This window comes from Uranotaenia lowii, chromosome 3, assembly GCF_029784155.1.
Source record: "Uranotaenia lowii strain MFRU-FL chromosome 3, ASM2978415v1, whole genome shotgun sequence".
Taxonomy (NCBI): domain Eukaryota; kingdom Metazoa; phylum Arthropoda; class Insecta; order Diptera; family Culicidae; genus Uranotaenia; species Uranotaenia lowii.
Genome location: NC_073693.1, coordinates 43,477,290 through 43,491,389, shown reverse-complemented (window position 1 = coordinate 43,491,389; position 14,100 = coordinate 43,477,290). Strand labels below are relative to the sequence as shown.

Genomic DNA, 14,100 nt, shown 5'->3' with positions numbered 1-14,100 from the left:
TTCAGACGGCAGTCTTTAGACGACAGTCTTCAGACGACGGTTTTTAGACAGCGTCTTCAGACGGCAGTCTTATGACGACTGTCTTCAGACGATAGTCTTCAGCCGACAGTCTTCAAACGGCAGTCTTCAGACGGCAGTCTTCTGATGGCAGTCTTCTGACGACAGTCTCCAGACGGCAATCTTCAGACGACAGTCTTCAGATGGCAGTCTTCAGACGACGGTTTTTAGACAGCTTCTTCAGACGGCAGTCTTATGACGACTGTCTTCAGACAGCAGCCTTCAGTCGACAGTCTTCAGACGACAGTCTTCTGACGACAGTCTTCAGACAGCAGTCTGAAGACAACAGTCTTCAGTCGACAGTCTTCAGAAGACAGTCTTTAGACGGCAGTCTTCAGACGACGGTTTTTAGACAGCGTCTTCAGACGGCAGTCTTATGACAGTCTTCAGACGGCAGTCTTCTGACGATTGTCTTCAGACGGCAGTCTTCAGACGACGGTTTTTAGACAGCGTCTTCAGACGGCAGTCTTATGACAGTCTTCAAACGGCAGTCTTCAGACGGCAGTCTTCTGATGACAGTCTTCAAACGGCAGTCTTCAGACGCCAGTCTTCTGACGACAGCCTCCTGCTGGCAATTTTCAGACGGCAGTCTTCAGACGGCACTCTTTAGACGACAGTCTTCAGACGACGGTTTTTAGACAGCGTCTTCACACGGCAGTCTTATGATGACTGTCTTCAGACGACTGTCTTCAGACGGCAGTCTTCTGAAGACAGCCTTCTGACGACAATCTTCAGACGGCAGTCTTTTGACGACAGTCTTCAGACGACGATTTTTAGACAGCGTCTTCAGGCGGCTGTCTTCTGACTACTGTCTTCAGACGGCAGTCTTCAGACGGCAGTCTTCAGACGACAGTCTTCAGGCGGCAGTCTTCTGACGACAGTCTTCAAACAGCAGTCTTTAGACGGCAGTCTTATGATGACGGTTTTTAGACAGCGTCTTCAGACGGCAGTCTTATGACAGTCTTCAGACGGCAGTCTTCTGACGACAGTCTTCAAACGGCAGTCTTCAAACGGCAGTCTTCAAACGGCAGTCTTCAGACGCCAGTCTTCTGACGACAGTCTCCAGACGGCAATTTTCAGACGGCAGTCTTCAGACGGCAGTCTTTAGACGACGGTTTTTAGACAGCAGTCTTCAGACGACGGTTTTTAGACAGCGTCTTCAGATGGCAGTCTTATGACGACTGTCTTCAGACGGCAGTCTTCAGACGACAGTCATCAGACGACAATCTTCACACGACAGTCTTCAGTCGACAGTCTTCAAACGACAGTCTTTAGACGACAGTCTTCAAATGATAATTTGAAACGATAGTCACCACGTGAACAAATAAGTGACGCTTACTCAAAATAGAAAACATGTTCGGAAAGCCTTCGAAATGATTTTCGATAGTTCGCGAAAACTTTAAGATTAATCAAGAAAGGCTTCAACCGTTCACTTAAAACAGTTTTAATTTTCATGCGAATGATTATTTGAAGAGATCCACACAAAAAAAATGAGAAACTAGAATCTCAAAACCAGAATTCAGAATTCAGAATTTTGAATCCAGAATCTAAAATCCATTATTTTGAATATTGAATCCAAAAAAATTTTAAATTCATTTTCTGGGATTTTATCACTTTCGTGTTATTCATCCCCGCAATATTAGATCTAGGTTCTAGAATACAGAACCTGAAAACTTGGATCTGAAATTCGAAACCTAGATTTTGGAATCTACAATTTCGGGTTAAAATATATTTGGAGAATTTGGAATTTAAAACCTTATATCTGGATTCTACATTCTTGATTATGGATTTTTTTTATCAAGATTCTAGAGTCTTATTTTCTAGGATTTAAGAAGTGTATTCGAAAAAATGCAACACTTTGATTTGTGAATAACTATTGAATGCATGGATGGATTGATGAAATTTTCAGTGAAGCTACCTAGTAATGTAATGTGTACGTGTACAAAATTTGGTGAAAATCTGTCAAGTGGTTTTTGAGATTGCGTACAATACTAAAGTTTTTTTTTTGTAAATTCTTTATTTGAAACGGCTCATACCTTTAGGCTTTAAGGAGCCAAACTCGTTTTTTTACAATTTATTTCTTAGCTTAACACTTTTATTTTAGAGAAAAAAGAAGATAGAAAGGGAAATATGAAAAATAAAAAGAATCATAGGCGAAGATCGATAGCTTTAAGGAAAAGGTACATTTCGAACATGTAGTCCAAGTCAAGCATAGCCAGCATCCCTCACCGGAACGTTGGGAGGTTTTCCTCGGGCCCGAAGGGAGTCTATAAAATTCGTTCTGACTATAAGGTGGACCTCACACGACCAAACAATATGCTCGATGTCGTGGTAACCTTGACCGCAGCTACACAAATTGCTGCCAGCAATGTCAAAACGATAGAGTACCGGGTCTAAGCAGTAATGATTGGACATGAGACGGGAGAATATACGAATAAAATCCCAATACTGAAGTTCATTGATAACATTTTTTGGGCAGAATCGAGAAAAATCCAGAAAAGTTTCAGTGGGAGACCCAAAAACATCTGGAAATCAACTATTCCACCAAAATTCATATAGTAAATGTTTATGAAATCCAAGAGGATCCAATAGGGAGCTTAAATTTGAATAAAAGTGGAGATGATTAATTCCATGAAGTGAGGGGAATATGAGTTTTTTCAAACTCAATCCGAAAATATAAATAGAAGAAGTGATAAAAAAGTCAATTTTTTCTGACTGGTTTGTCTAGCTAACTCCATTTCTATAAGGTAAAAAAGCTGACCACCGGTAAAATAAACAAAATACGGTGGTCAAATCGTGCGCAAAATATTTGGACTGCTTGTGGGGAGATATTTTGAAAAAAATTTTAGCGATCACCTGTCACGATTCCAACCAGAAACTTTTCGTTGACAAGTCGCGCCTGTATTTCCCGAAAATAAACAAGGAGATAAAATTTTAAAAATTAATGTCTAGTACTTGAAGAGACTAACGATCTGTGCAAACTGCAAATTACTCAGTCTTTCACATCGATTGACAAGATGAATGGCTAAAAATACAAAGAAGAATGTCTCCAAATGCGACAGTTTTCTCTAAAAAGCACTTCAATAGGTCTCACAAAGTTTATACTCTGTTTAAGTTGGATCTGGAATCGGGCCGTTACTAAAAAACGGCAGTGGAGTGATACAAATTCAAATATGTTGTTTTTGTGCCGGCTAAATTTGTTTGATCAAATTCAAAATTTTGAGTTGTTTTGAAAGTCAAACTTCAGAAAACAAAAAACGCCATTAAAAAAAATATCCTTGATTTGAAAAAGCGTGATTTATAGTATGGATTATAGATGGCACACTTGTTGCCCAAAAATTAAAGTCTAAAAATGTCTTCATTGGATGCTATCTCAAAAACTACTCAACCGAACACCACAAAGAATTGCACATGTAGGTACCATTACCTTATCAGGTACCTTCGCTGAAAATTTCATCAATTTACATCCATGCACTTAAAAGTTATTAACAAAACAAAATGTTGCAGTTTTTTTCGAACACACTTCTTATACACCCATGTTTTCAATTTTTCATAAAAAAAACATAAAAAAGTTTTCGTCAGAAAAACTTTTTTCCCTTAACAGTGCTCACTTTGCGATGTTCAGAACAGTTGTAGACCACATTATTCCCCACCCTTGAAATAAAATATCATCGAACTCTGAGAAGGCCATTTTTTTAAAAAAGACTTAAAGTTTTTAGTTAGCATTTTTTCTTCAGTGTAGGATATCCACTTTCTGTTACCATCAATTATTACAATCGAAGCTCTTATTTTTTCGTTGGTGGCATTTTTTTTGGGAAATTGAGTTTCAGTTTTTGAAATGCATTTTTCTCAGTGTAGGATTTGAAAAACAAAAAATTTCTAGAAATTCAATCATTTTTCCCGGTTTAGAAAAAAAAATCATCAAATTCTGAGATGGCATTTTTTTTTGGAAAATTGAGTTTTATTTTGCATTTTTGCATGCATTTTTCTCAGTGTAGGATTTAAAAAAAAAATCAATATATTTTTCAAAAAAATCAATATTTTCCAAGCTTCGCTTGACAGAGCCATCTTCCCCTCACTATGGAAGGAGGCTTACATGTTTCCGGTGTTTAAAAAAGGTAACAGGAGAGATGTCAACAACTACCGGGGAATCTCGGCATTATGCGCAGTAGCCAAACTATTCGAATTGGTGGTCTTGGATCCGATTTTCTTGTCCTGTAAGAATATTTTTTCCGACGATCAACACGGATTCTTTCCCAAGCGCTCCACGACAACTAACCTTCTGACGTTTACTTCTTACGTGCATGAAAGTTTTGCTGCGAAGTCTCAAACCGACGCTATTTACACCGATTTGTCTGCGGTAGGATTGTTCGATCTTCAGGGAAAGATCGATCTCCAAGATCGATTCAGATGAACGGTTCTAGGATCGATCTATCTAAAAAATCGGAGCTTAAAGATCGATCTCCGATTAATCGATCTGTTCCATTTGTAACAAGAGGGAACTGCTTTTTATTAAAAATGTGCAAAACAGACACATATTTCAAAGTTGTATAATCCTTCTACATATGAAATGAAAAATATTTCAAGCGCTTTTATGTAAGGTGAACCGGAGTTAGTAAACAATTCTAATCAAAATCCAAATATCTCGGAAAAGCTTTGATATTTTTAAGTATGTAATGTATTGACAAGAAATATTCTAGGAATTAAAAGAAATTAGTTCATGGTATTTTTCTAAAGTAATTTTAATGTAGGTATGAGAGATATCGAACAAAGTATGCAGAAAAGTTTCAAAAATGAAATTAATTAATTTATTTGAAAAAAGTAGTTTTTGGAAAATCGCTGTTATTTCTTAAGATTTGCAAATTGTAGCAAAATTTTTAATCTCAATCAAACACAAACACTTCCCTTCACCCAATCCACAACTTTTGGAAATAACTGGAATCATGAATGCTAAATGAAAAAAAAATCACCTCGACCAGGAATCGAACTCGAGTTTTTTGATTATCTCTCCGATACTTTACCAATAGTTAAACCGTCAGATGGAAACAAGTCAAGCTGTAACTCTATAATTAAGTTGACTTTATTGAATAAAATTCGTTGCTAGATTCTACGGCAAAAAACGCTCATCGTGCCTCGATTGATATTGCTTATACTGGCCCATGTGGGTTCTTATTATGTCCTTACAGTGACTAATTTTCAGATTTCGGCAAAAATAAATTAAAATACATTTTTAAACGTTTTTAACTACTTTCTTCAAGTTTCAGCTAGTAAGGAAATACTTTGTTAGTGTCTGAATACGAAACAAAGGTGTAACTCACATATTATAGCTGTTTTCAAAGGTTTAGTAAGCATCCTTTTTAAGGTGGCCATTATCTTTTATTTTCCCTAAATGAGAAAAAAAGATCGAAAGTTCGAATCGAAACTAAACCGATTTAATCGATTTTTTCTTGGCCGAGGAATCGATCCAAAAAATCGAAAATCGTAGTTGAAAAGATCGATCTTCCAGAAATCGATCCAAGATCGACCAATCCTAGTCTGCGGCATTCGACAAAGTCAACCACGATATTGCCATTGGAAAGCTCGAACGCCTGGGTTTCTGTGGAACTCTTCTTGACTGGTTCCGGAGCTACCTATCAGGACGTAAATTAACAGTTCGCACGGAGGACTCTTTCTCCAGACAATTCTCTGCTTCTTCTGGTGTGCCTCAGGGAAGCCATTTAGGGCCGATTATCTTCTTAATCTACTTCAACGATGCGCTCTCACTCCTCGACGGTCCAAAGCTCTGCTATGCTGATGACCTAAGCTATTTTACAACATCAACGGCCAGAACGATATTGATTTCCTACAAAATCAATTTAACCTCTTCGCACACTGGTGTGATATAAATTGCCTGCCTTTGAATCGCAGTAAATGTGCAGTCATCAGCTTTTCAAGAAAGCGGCAGCCTTTTTCCGCTGAGTACTTCCTCGGAGATGAGCCAATCGCACGCGTAGAACACATCAATGATCTGGGTGTAATTCTAGACCGGAAGCTGGAATTCAGGACACACACAAACTACGTTGTCGACAAAGCCTCGAGAAGTCTTGGATTCTTATTTCGAGTGTCCAAGGACTTCAAGGATGTGTATTGCCTGAAAAGTTTGTATTGCAGTATTGTTCGCTCTATCCTTGAGTATGCATCAGCTGTTTGGTGTCCCTACTACCAGAATGGGGCCGAACGGATCGAGGCTATACAGCGGCGCTTCCTGCGATTCGCCCTTAGACACCTGCCTTGGTAAGACCCGTTTCACTTGCCAAGCTATGAACATCGATGCCGTCTCATAGACATTGACACTCTTCAAGCCCGCAGAAACGCAACACGAGCTTCCTTCGTCGCCGATCTCTTGACATCGCGAATTGACTGCCCCACGCTCCTAGAAGCCATTCCTCTAAGTGTGCGACCCCGTGGGCTTAGAAATCAAGATCTTCGATTGTATGTTCCCATTCGTTCGAACAATTATGGAGCTAATAGCGCTATCATCGGTGTAATGAAAACATTCAACCGTTTTTCTGAGCACTTCGATTTCGACGTTTCGAGAGATGTTTTCCGTACTAAAGTTTTAAGTATGGGAGAGTGGGGAATCATGGGCCACTTTTTTTCGTTGTTCCATAACTTCTTTATTATAAAAGATCAAATGAAAATATAAAATGTTATGGTTTTCTACATTTTCAAGGTATCATAAGGTATTTTTTTTAATTTTCAATAAATTATTTTCCCCAAATTCTGACTGTTTGAAAAAAAGCAATATTTTTTGGATTTTGAAAAATGGTGGGGAATCGTGGGCCACCAAATCCAAATTGACCAAATAACATGCAAAGTTTATGAGTTGACCCAAAACTGTGATTTCCTAATTAATTTCGTTATTCTAAAGCAATTTCAGATGATGAAATAAAAAAGTGAGCGATGTATGATCGAATATATTCCAAAACCTGGCTCGCGAAAGTTTTGGCAAAAATTCTTATATAGGATGGACAAAATATTTGTCATAACTCTTCATTTGGCAAAGGAAAACTTTACAGATAGGTAAAAATTATTTTAAGTTCTGAATGTGTATAAAAACATAAAAATATAGGTGGTTCAAGATGTGTGGCCCACGATTCCCCACAAGCTATGATTTGCAAATTGATTGCGTAAGTAAATTGTTCTAACTTTTTTAAGCTTGATCAATAAAAGAAGCATATGATGCGTATTTCAGTAAACAACATATAGGAATACATGCTCACGCAAAGCGACGACGATGACACTTGGTTTGAGATTTTTATCTCAACTCACATCTGAGATATTAAAAGCGGCCCACGTTTCCCCATGGCCCACGATACCCCACTCTCCCCTATATTGAGAACCCTGTAATTAGACTTAGTACTCTTTTTATATTAATTTTAAGTCATCATTTGGACCAATATGTGTTCCGTTGATTTGTAATAAATAATTATAATTATAATTATAATAATTATAATTATAAACATTCAATAATTTCTCCCTGCTTAGGAAAAAAATTCATCAAATTCTGAGATGGCATTTTTTTGGGAAATTGAGTTTTATTTTTTAAAATGCATTTTTCTCAGTGTAGGTTTAGAAAATAATTCAATATTTTTTACCAAAAATTAAATCATTTTTCTCGGCTTATAAAAAAAAATCATCAAACTCTAAGATGGCATTTTTTGGGAAATGGAGTTTTATTTTTTTAAATACATTTTTCTCAGTGTAGGATTTCAAAAAAAAAAATCAATATTTTTTTCAAAAAAATCAATATTTTTCTAAAAATTCAATAATTTTTCCCTGCTTAGGAAAAAAATCATCAAATTCTGAAATGGCATTTTTCGGGAAATTGAGTTTTATTTTTAAAATGCATTTTTCTCAGTGTAGGGTTTAAAAAAAAATCAATATTTTTTTCTAAAAATTCAATCATTTTTCCCGGCTTAGAAAAAAATTTCATCAAATTCTGAGATGGTATTTCTTGGGAAGGTGAGTTTTTTTTTTTTGAAATGCATTTTTCTCAGTGTAGGGTTTGAAAAAGAAACCAATATTTTTTATAAAAATTCAATAAATTTCTAAAACTCTCCCATGAACCACATTTGTGTAGGAATTGTAATTTTCGAGCTAAAAATGTTTATAAAATTTTTGCCTGAAATGTTTGGCACTTTTCAAATGTTAGTCTAGATAATTTATGGGAAATGCCAAATTTCTTTACTGGGTAAGATCTTTATGCCCAAAAAGTTTCATTGAGAAGGTCATGCCAATTGTGTCTCGATTTGGCGTGAAATCCGTTATATTTAGAATTCAGAATTCCACTCTAGAATGTAGACTCAGAATTTAAAATCTTGTAGTTTCTGAGAAGGTCATGCCAATTTCGTCTCGATTTGACGTGAAATCCGTTATAAATTCCGAAATCTAGGCTCTAAAATGTAGACCTAGTATTTAAAATCTAGTAGTTCATCTAGTACCTATAGTTTGTAACCCGAAAAACAGAATCTCGAATATTAAATCTATAATCTTTGAATCTGGATATGAACTTTATCTAGAATCTACTATATGAAAGATTTCAAAATTCAGAAGCATAAATCGAGAATTTAGAATTTGGAGTTTTAACTCATACAAGAATTGAAAATCTAGAATCGAAAATGAAGAATACCAAATCCGAAATCTATAATTTAGAATATCTTGGAGGTACAACAATCGATAATCTAGAATCCAGAAACTTTTTTTTATATCGAGTTCGACTGGAAATATTTTTTCGCACTTTTTCAACGTTTCGACCCCTTTTTGGAACATCTTCAGGGACTAAAAAGTGTTTGTTTACTTATTTAGTTTTGCCTGACTACAATATATGTTTTCTTACCAAAAAAATTGCCTTGAGTTGATTCGGCTGGTCGTGTAGAGCTTTTTTTTTTTATCTAACTAGACATTTGAATCTTTTCTGCTGAATAAACATAGAACTTCGGATCAACAATTAATACGTACAGAACATGACAACTTGAATCTGGAATTTGAAATCTACATTTTAGAATCTAGATTCTTAAATCAGGAATCCAGAGTTTATAATCCATAATTTAGAAACTAAAATGCGTTATTTGGAACTAGGAATTATTTATCTAAAATAAAGAAAATAGGATCTAGAAGATTCTAGAATTTAGAAACTAGAATCTTAAAACTAGAAACTAGATTTTTTTTTATTTCAAAAGATTGAACGGGTTTTTTCGATTTTCCAAAAATTTTTTTGGAACGAAAGTTTAATACATATTCCAGATATTTTTTTAAAATAATTTTCAAACTCACCTTAAATAATAGTTTATAGTCGTTGATACGTTGGATCGGTAGCTTGAGGTGCTCCGCGAGGCTTTTGTCGTCGTCTAGCCGGGTGGAAAGATCCTGTGAATGGAAATGATAATAAACAAAAATGAAAGAAAGGTTAACAATATTGTAAATATTATCTTTGATCGGTTCGAATTCGACGGGAATGGGTGGGCGATTTTATTTCGCTATCATAAATATTTACTTTTCACCAGTTGCGAGATGCACCGGTGCGAAAATAGGACAACCGAGGATTGCGAGCCGATTTTTTGGCTAGATTGGCAACGATTCGGTTGGAAAGAAACGTGTCAAGTTTTAAATAAGAGCGAGATTGTTGTATCGATTACCCTTCTTCGAAATAACAAGTGAATTCTTAACCAAATTCACAAACACGCTTGTAAACTTTTCTTAATTTTTGTAAATTGTCCCATACTTGTCAGCATCGGAAGCAAGGAAAAATTTCGACAGTTCAATCTGAAATGTGACACTCAATACATTTTCCCGCATACATACACACAAATACAAAAAAAAACGTATTCGTTAACTTTGTCTCAAGTTGTGAGTTGAGGAAATATTTTTAGAGCGTCGTCGTCGTCGTCGTCGCCGTCAATAAATCGGGAATGTTGCGCCTGTTGATCCGCCTTTCTCGGTATTATGGCGGCACACAACAGTTGCGACTTGCTGTAATTTTTACCAATTTTCATTCGGTTACAGCACAGCAGAAAAGCAACCGGAAAATCGCCGGCACCGCGTCAATGATCTGGGAATTGATTCTTGAATCTCAGAAGGCAGTATATTGATCGTAAATCTGGGTTTGTGACTCTTCTTTCGGGATCAAGTCGTTTCTTGAATTCTTGTCAGTTTGTCACTACTAGTTAAATTTGCCGTTGGAATCGTTAATAAAGTCTGTTAGCATATAAGTGACGATTTCCTCCAAATGTTTTTCTAACACCAACTTCAAAGTAGGATCTCTAATAATCAACAAATTATGTTTTTTCAACGTCTGCAGGCAAAATCTATCAATCCTAATTTTGTATTCGGTCACTTCTAATTAATCACTTTACTTCATTTTTTGGATGAACACACCTTGAACCCTACTCTTATCAACACATTGCTTATACATTACTTACTATAATTACATTTTGAATGATCGAATGTCGGGAAGAAAATTTTATTACACCCATGAAGGTCTTAAAATAGTACTGGATTTGTCCAGATTAGGTTCCTCTTATTGCTTGATATAGCCACAGCAAACTGAGTCGAATTGGGGTCGTTTTTAAATTTTACTACCCTGGGGTCTAAAAATTCGTTTTGGCTCAAAACTCATCTACGATTTTCTGCAGAATTTTTAAGTAACGTTTACATGAGTAAATTTGAACTTTTGAATATTTGAAAATTGAATATTTTGTACATCATATTTGTTTATTCTGTGGAATCGAGCCTGCTAATGGTTTTTGTGCCAATTTATAAATTCTCTAAAGGAATTTTCACATTGAACAACTTTGTCGAAGAACGTAACTTAGTATTTTTTAAGACAAAAAAGTTATTAGATGTTGAATGGGAGCATGTCTTTTGACATTGTTAAACAAATTTAATTGATACCACTAGGTGCCCAGCGAGGTATTACATGCCTACTTTTCATGCAATACTTCGCGAGGCACCAGCAGTGATGTCAATTGAATTTATTGTTCTTCAATGCCAAAAGACATACCCCTGTTAAACAGCTTTTCGCCTTATAAGATACAAAGTTACGGTCTAAGTTGAACTAAGTTGTTCAGTGGAAAATTCACTTTGAAAAATTTATATATTTGCACAAAACCATGAGCAGGCTCGATTCTACAGAATAAACGGAACTGAAGTTGATTTTTCAGTACAAAATATTAAATTTTCCTATACAAAACCTCGAATTTGTAATTTACTCATGTAAACGTCACTTAAAAATTCGACAAAAAATCATGGATAAGTTTTGAGCCAAAACAAAGCTTTTTAGACTCCAGGGTTTGCAAAATTAAAAAATGACCCCGAATCGGCTCAGTCTATTGCCACAGTCCGAATGATGAATTAGAGAAATAATGTTAATCAAATTTTGCCGATTTATTATTAAAAAAATAATTTTATTTTAATGACATTATTGCTTGATGTGAATAATCTTTTTGAAGTTAAAACTTTCACTGGCATTAAGAGAAGGACAAAGACGAGGATGAGGATAAGAATAAGGGTAGGATTACCATGTCCTGTAACATCAAAAAGTGTACATTAAATAATTTTTAAAAAGTTTCAGAAAAAATCAGCATTAAATTATAGCCAATTTGTTGCAAGTAATGTTACTGACATGACAATAATGATTTTTTTCTTAACCAACTTTTACCATATTGAAAATGTGCAATTACAGTTTTCAACCATGTTCTTGTTATTTGTAAACGAAAAGTTTAAGGCCCAATTTTGTTGGATTTTATGGAGGGGGGGGGGGAAGATGTTTTTGATTTTATTCTGAAAAACGCCTAGCACAAAGGGATACAAAAATTCACACCAATGCACACAAATACACGGACATCGTCAGAACTCGTCGAGCTGATTCTATAGGTACCTATAAAGGTATATCTAAGAACCATATTCAATGATTTTCAAAATCGACCAATAGCTATACCTTTCTAAAAGAAAGGCAACAAACATACGTTTCTTTTTGCTTGAAAATTATGTCCGATTCATGCGCATTTTATTTGTGACGAAAATGTGCATATTGCCTACTGTTTGGGCGCTAATTATATATTCAAAGGTGCTGATTTTCTTAACAGTCTGGAAAAAGCCTTTCTTAAAACTGGATACATAAGTTTAAAAGCTGTTGGGTTTTATTCAGAGAAAACTCTAGCCAATCAAGTATTGAACTTGTTTTTAACGAAAAATCCCGATTTCAATTGATTTGTGATCCCTTCTATTATAAAACCATCGTTTAGAAAATTTAACAAAGGAAGCAAAACTGAAGTATGGAGCATTGAATGCATGATCAGTTTGACACAAAATTCTTTAATTTTTAGAAATAAGTCCGTTTTTCTGATAAAATGTCTTTCAACAAAAAAAAAGAGTACATTTCGTAAAATTTCACAAAAAAAAGAGTACGTCTTATTTCTTGATCGAAAAAGAGTACATGTACTCTTTAAAGAGTACGTATGGTATCCTTAAATTAGGGCCAGAACCAATGTTGCCGAAAAAAAATTCTGTGTTTTTGACAAAAAAAAATCTTGAATTCTGTGATTTGAATCTAAAATTCTGTGACGATTTTCTGTGATGCATATTCTATGAAGTTCAAAGGGAAATCACGTCAAACATCAACAAAATTGGAAATTTATTACAGTTTTTATTGAAAAAAATCATTTTACATTACCTTGTTTTCATATTTTCATGTATCATAGTCAGAAATAAAAAGTCGAAAATTACAAAAAAAGTTTAATTTTGGAAATCTGTGAAAAATTTAGAAAATCTGTGAATTCTGTGTAAATTTCAAAAATTCTGTGATCTGTGACACAGATTCTGTGGGCTGATTCTGTGTTTTTCTGTGATTTCGGCAATCTTGGCCAGAACTAAGACTAGGAGTAAGACTAGGAATAGAAACAAGACTAGAACTAGTATTAGGTTTGGAAATAATAATACGATTACAGGTTAGATGTTAAAAGTAAGACTTGGACAAAGATGAGGATTAAGTAAGACTTTGACTAGAATTAGAACTAGAACTTCGATTACGACTATTACTACAAAAAGGGCAAGTTCTAGAACCAGGATTGGGTCTAGAACTAGCACTAGCACATCGAAAAAGACTAGGGCGTGGACTAGTGCCAGGACTAATACCAGGATTAGGACTAGGACTACGAATAGGAATGGAATTAGGAGTAATATCAGGACTGTTACAATGGCTAGGTTCAGTACTAGGACAAAGACTAAGATTAGAAAAGGACTAAGACTCGGACTCGGATTAGGAATAAGAATAGTATTAGGACTAAGAATAGAACCAGATATAGGTCTAGGATTAGGACTAGGACTAGTAGGTAAAGGTATAGGATTAGGACCAGAACTAGAAAAAGGTATAGGTTTATGTCTACGAAGAAGATAAGGACTAGGATTGAGACCAAGACTGATTAAAATTTGAAGTAGGACTTGTACGACGGTTATGTCTCTCACAAGAACAAAGATAAGTACTAGGACTAAGGATGGGATTATGACAGGAACAAAGGTTAGAAGTAGAACTAGGACAGACTAGAATGAGGACTAGGAACAAGTTTAGGAATAGGACTAGATTTAAAACATGAATGAAGGCTAGTACATGATTAGGATAAGAATTAGGTTAAGGGTAGAAATGGAACTAGGAGGATGACTAGGAATAGTATTAGGGGTTTAAGAATTAAACTAGGGATGTGATTTGGACTAGGAGGACTAGAACTAGGACTAGGACTGAGATTTTCTCTTATAGTCAACAATTCATTATTGAGTTTAATTTCTATAATAAGGATTTGAAACGAAAAATAACAAATATTTTTTTTAAATAAAGCAGAACAATCTTTCTTTGGATTTATAGAATGTTCCATAAATTATAGCCACTCTTTCAAAATATAAAAAGATATTGTTTTATTAAATTTTATTTGGCACACTGCATCATTTTTTGTGTTCTCCCCAACACTGTAAATGGTACAGAACATCAATCTAGCTGTACGAAATTAATAG

General features: G+C 35.2%; 1 protein-coding gene across 4 annotated transcripts in view; it reads right to left on the bottom strand.

Annotated features, from left to right (window-relative positions):
- The window catches only part of LOC129757383 (obscurin), an 84,397-nt gene that overhangs the window by 27,625 nt on the left and 42,672 nt on the right, over positions 1-14,100 (bottom strand). For all 4 annotated transcript variants that reach the window (XM_055754588.1, XM_055754591.1, XM_055754589.1 and 1 more), the window contains exon 3: positions 9,373-9,465. The gene's annotated coding sequence lies outside the window, so the exon portion shown is untranslated. The remainder of the gene's footprint in view (positions 1-9,372; positions 9,466-14,100) is intronic.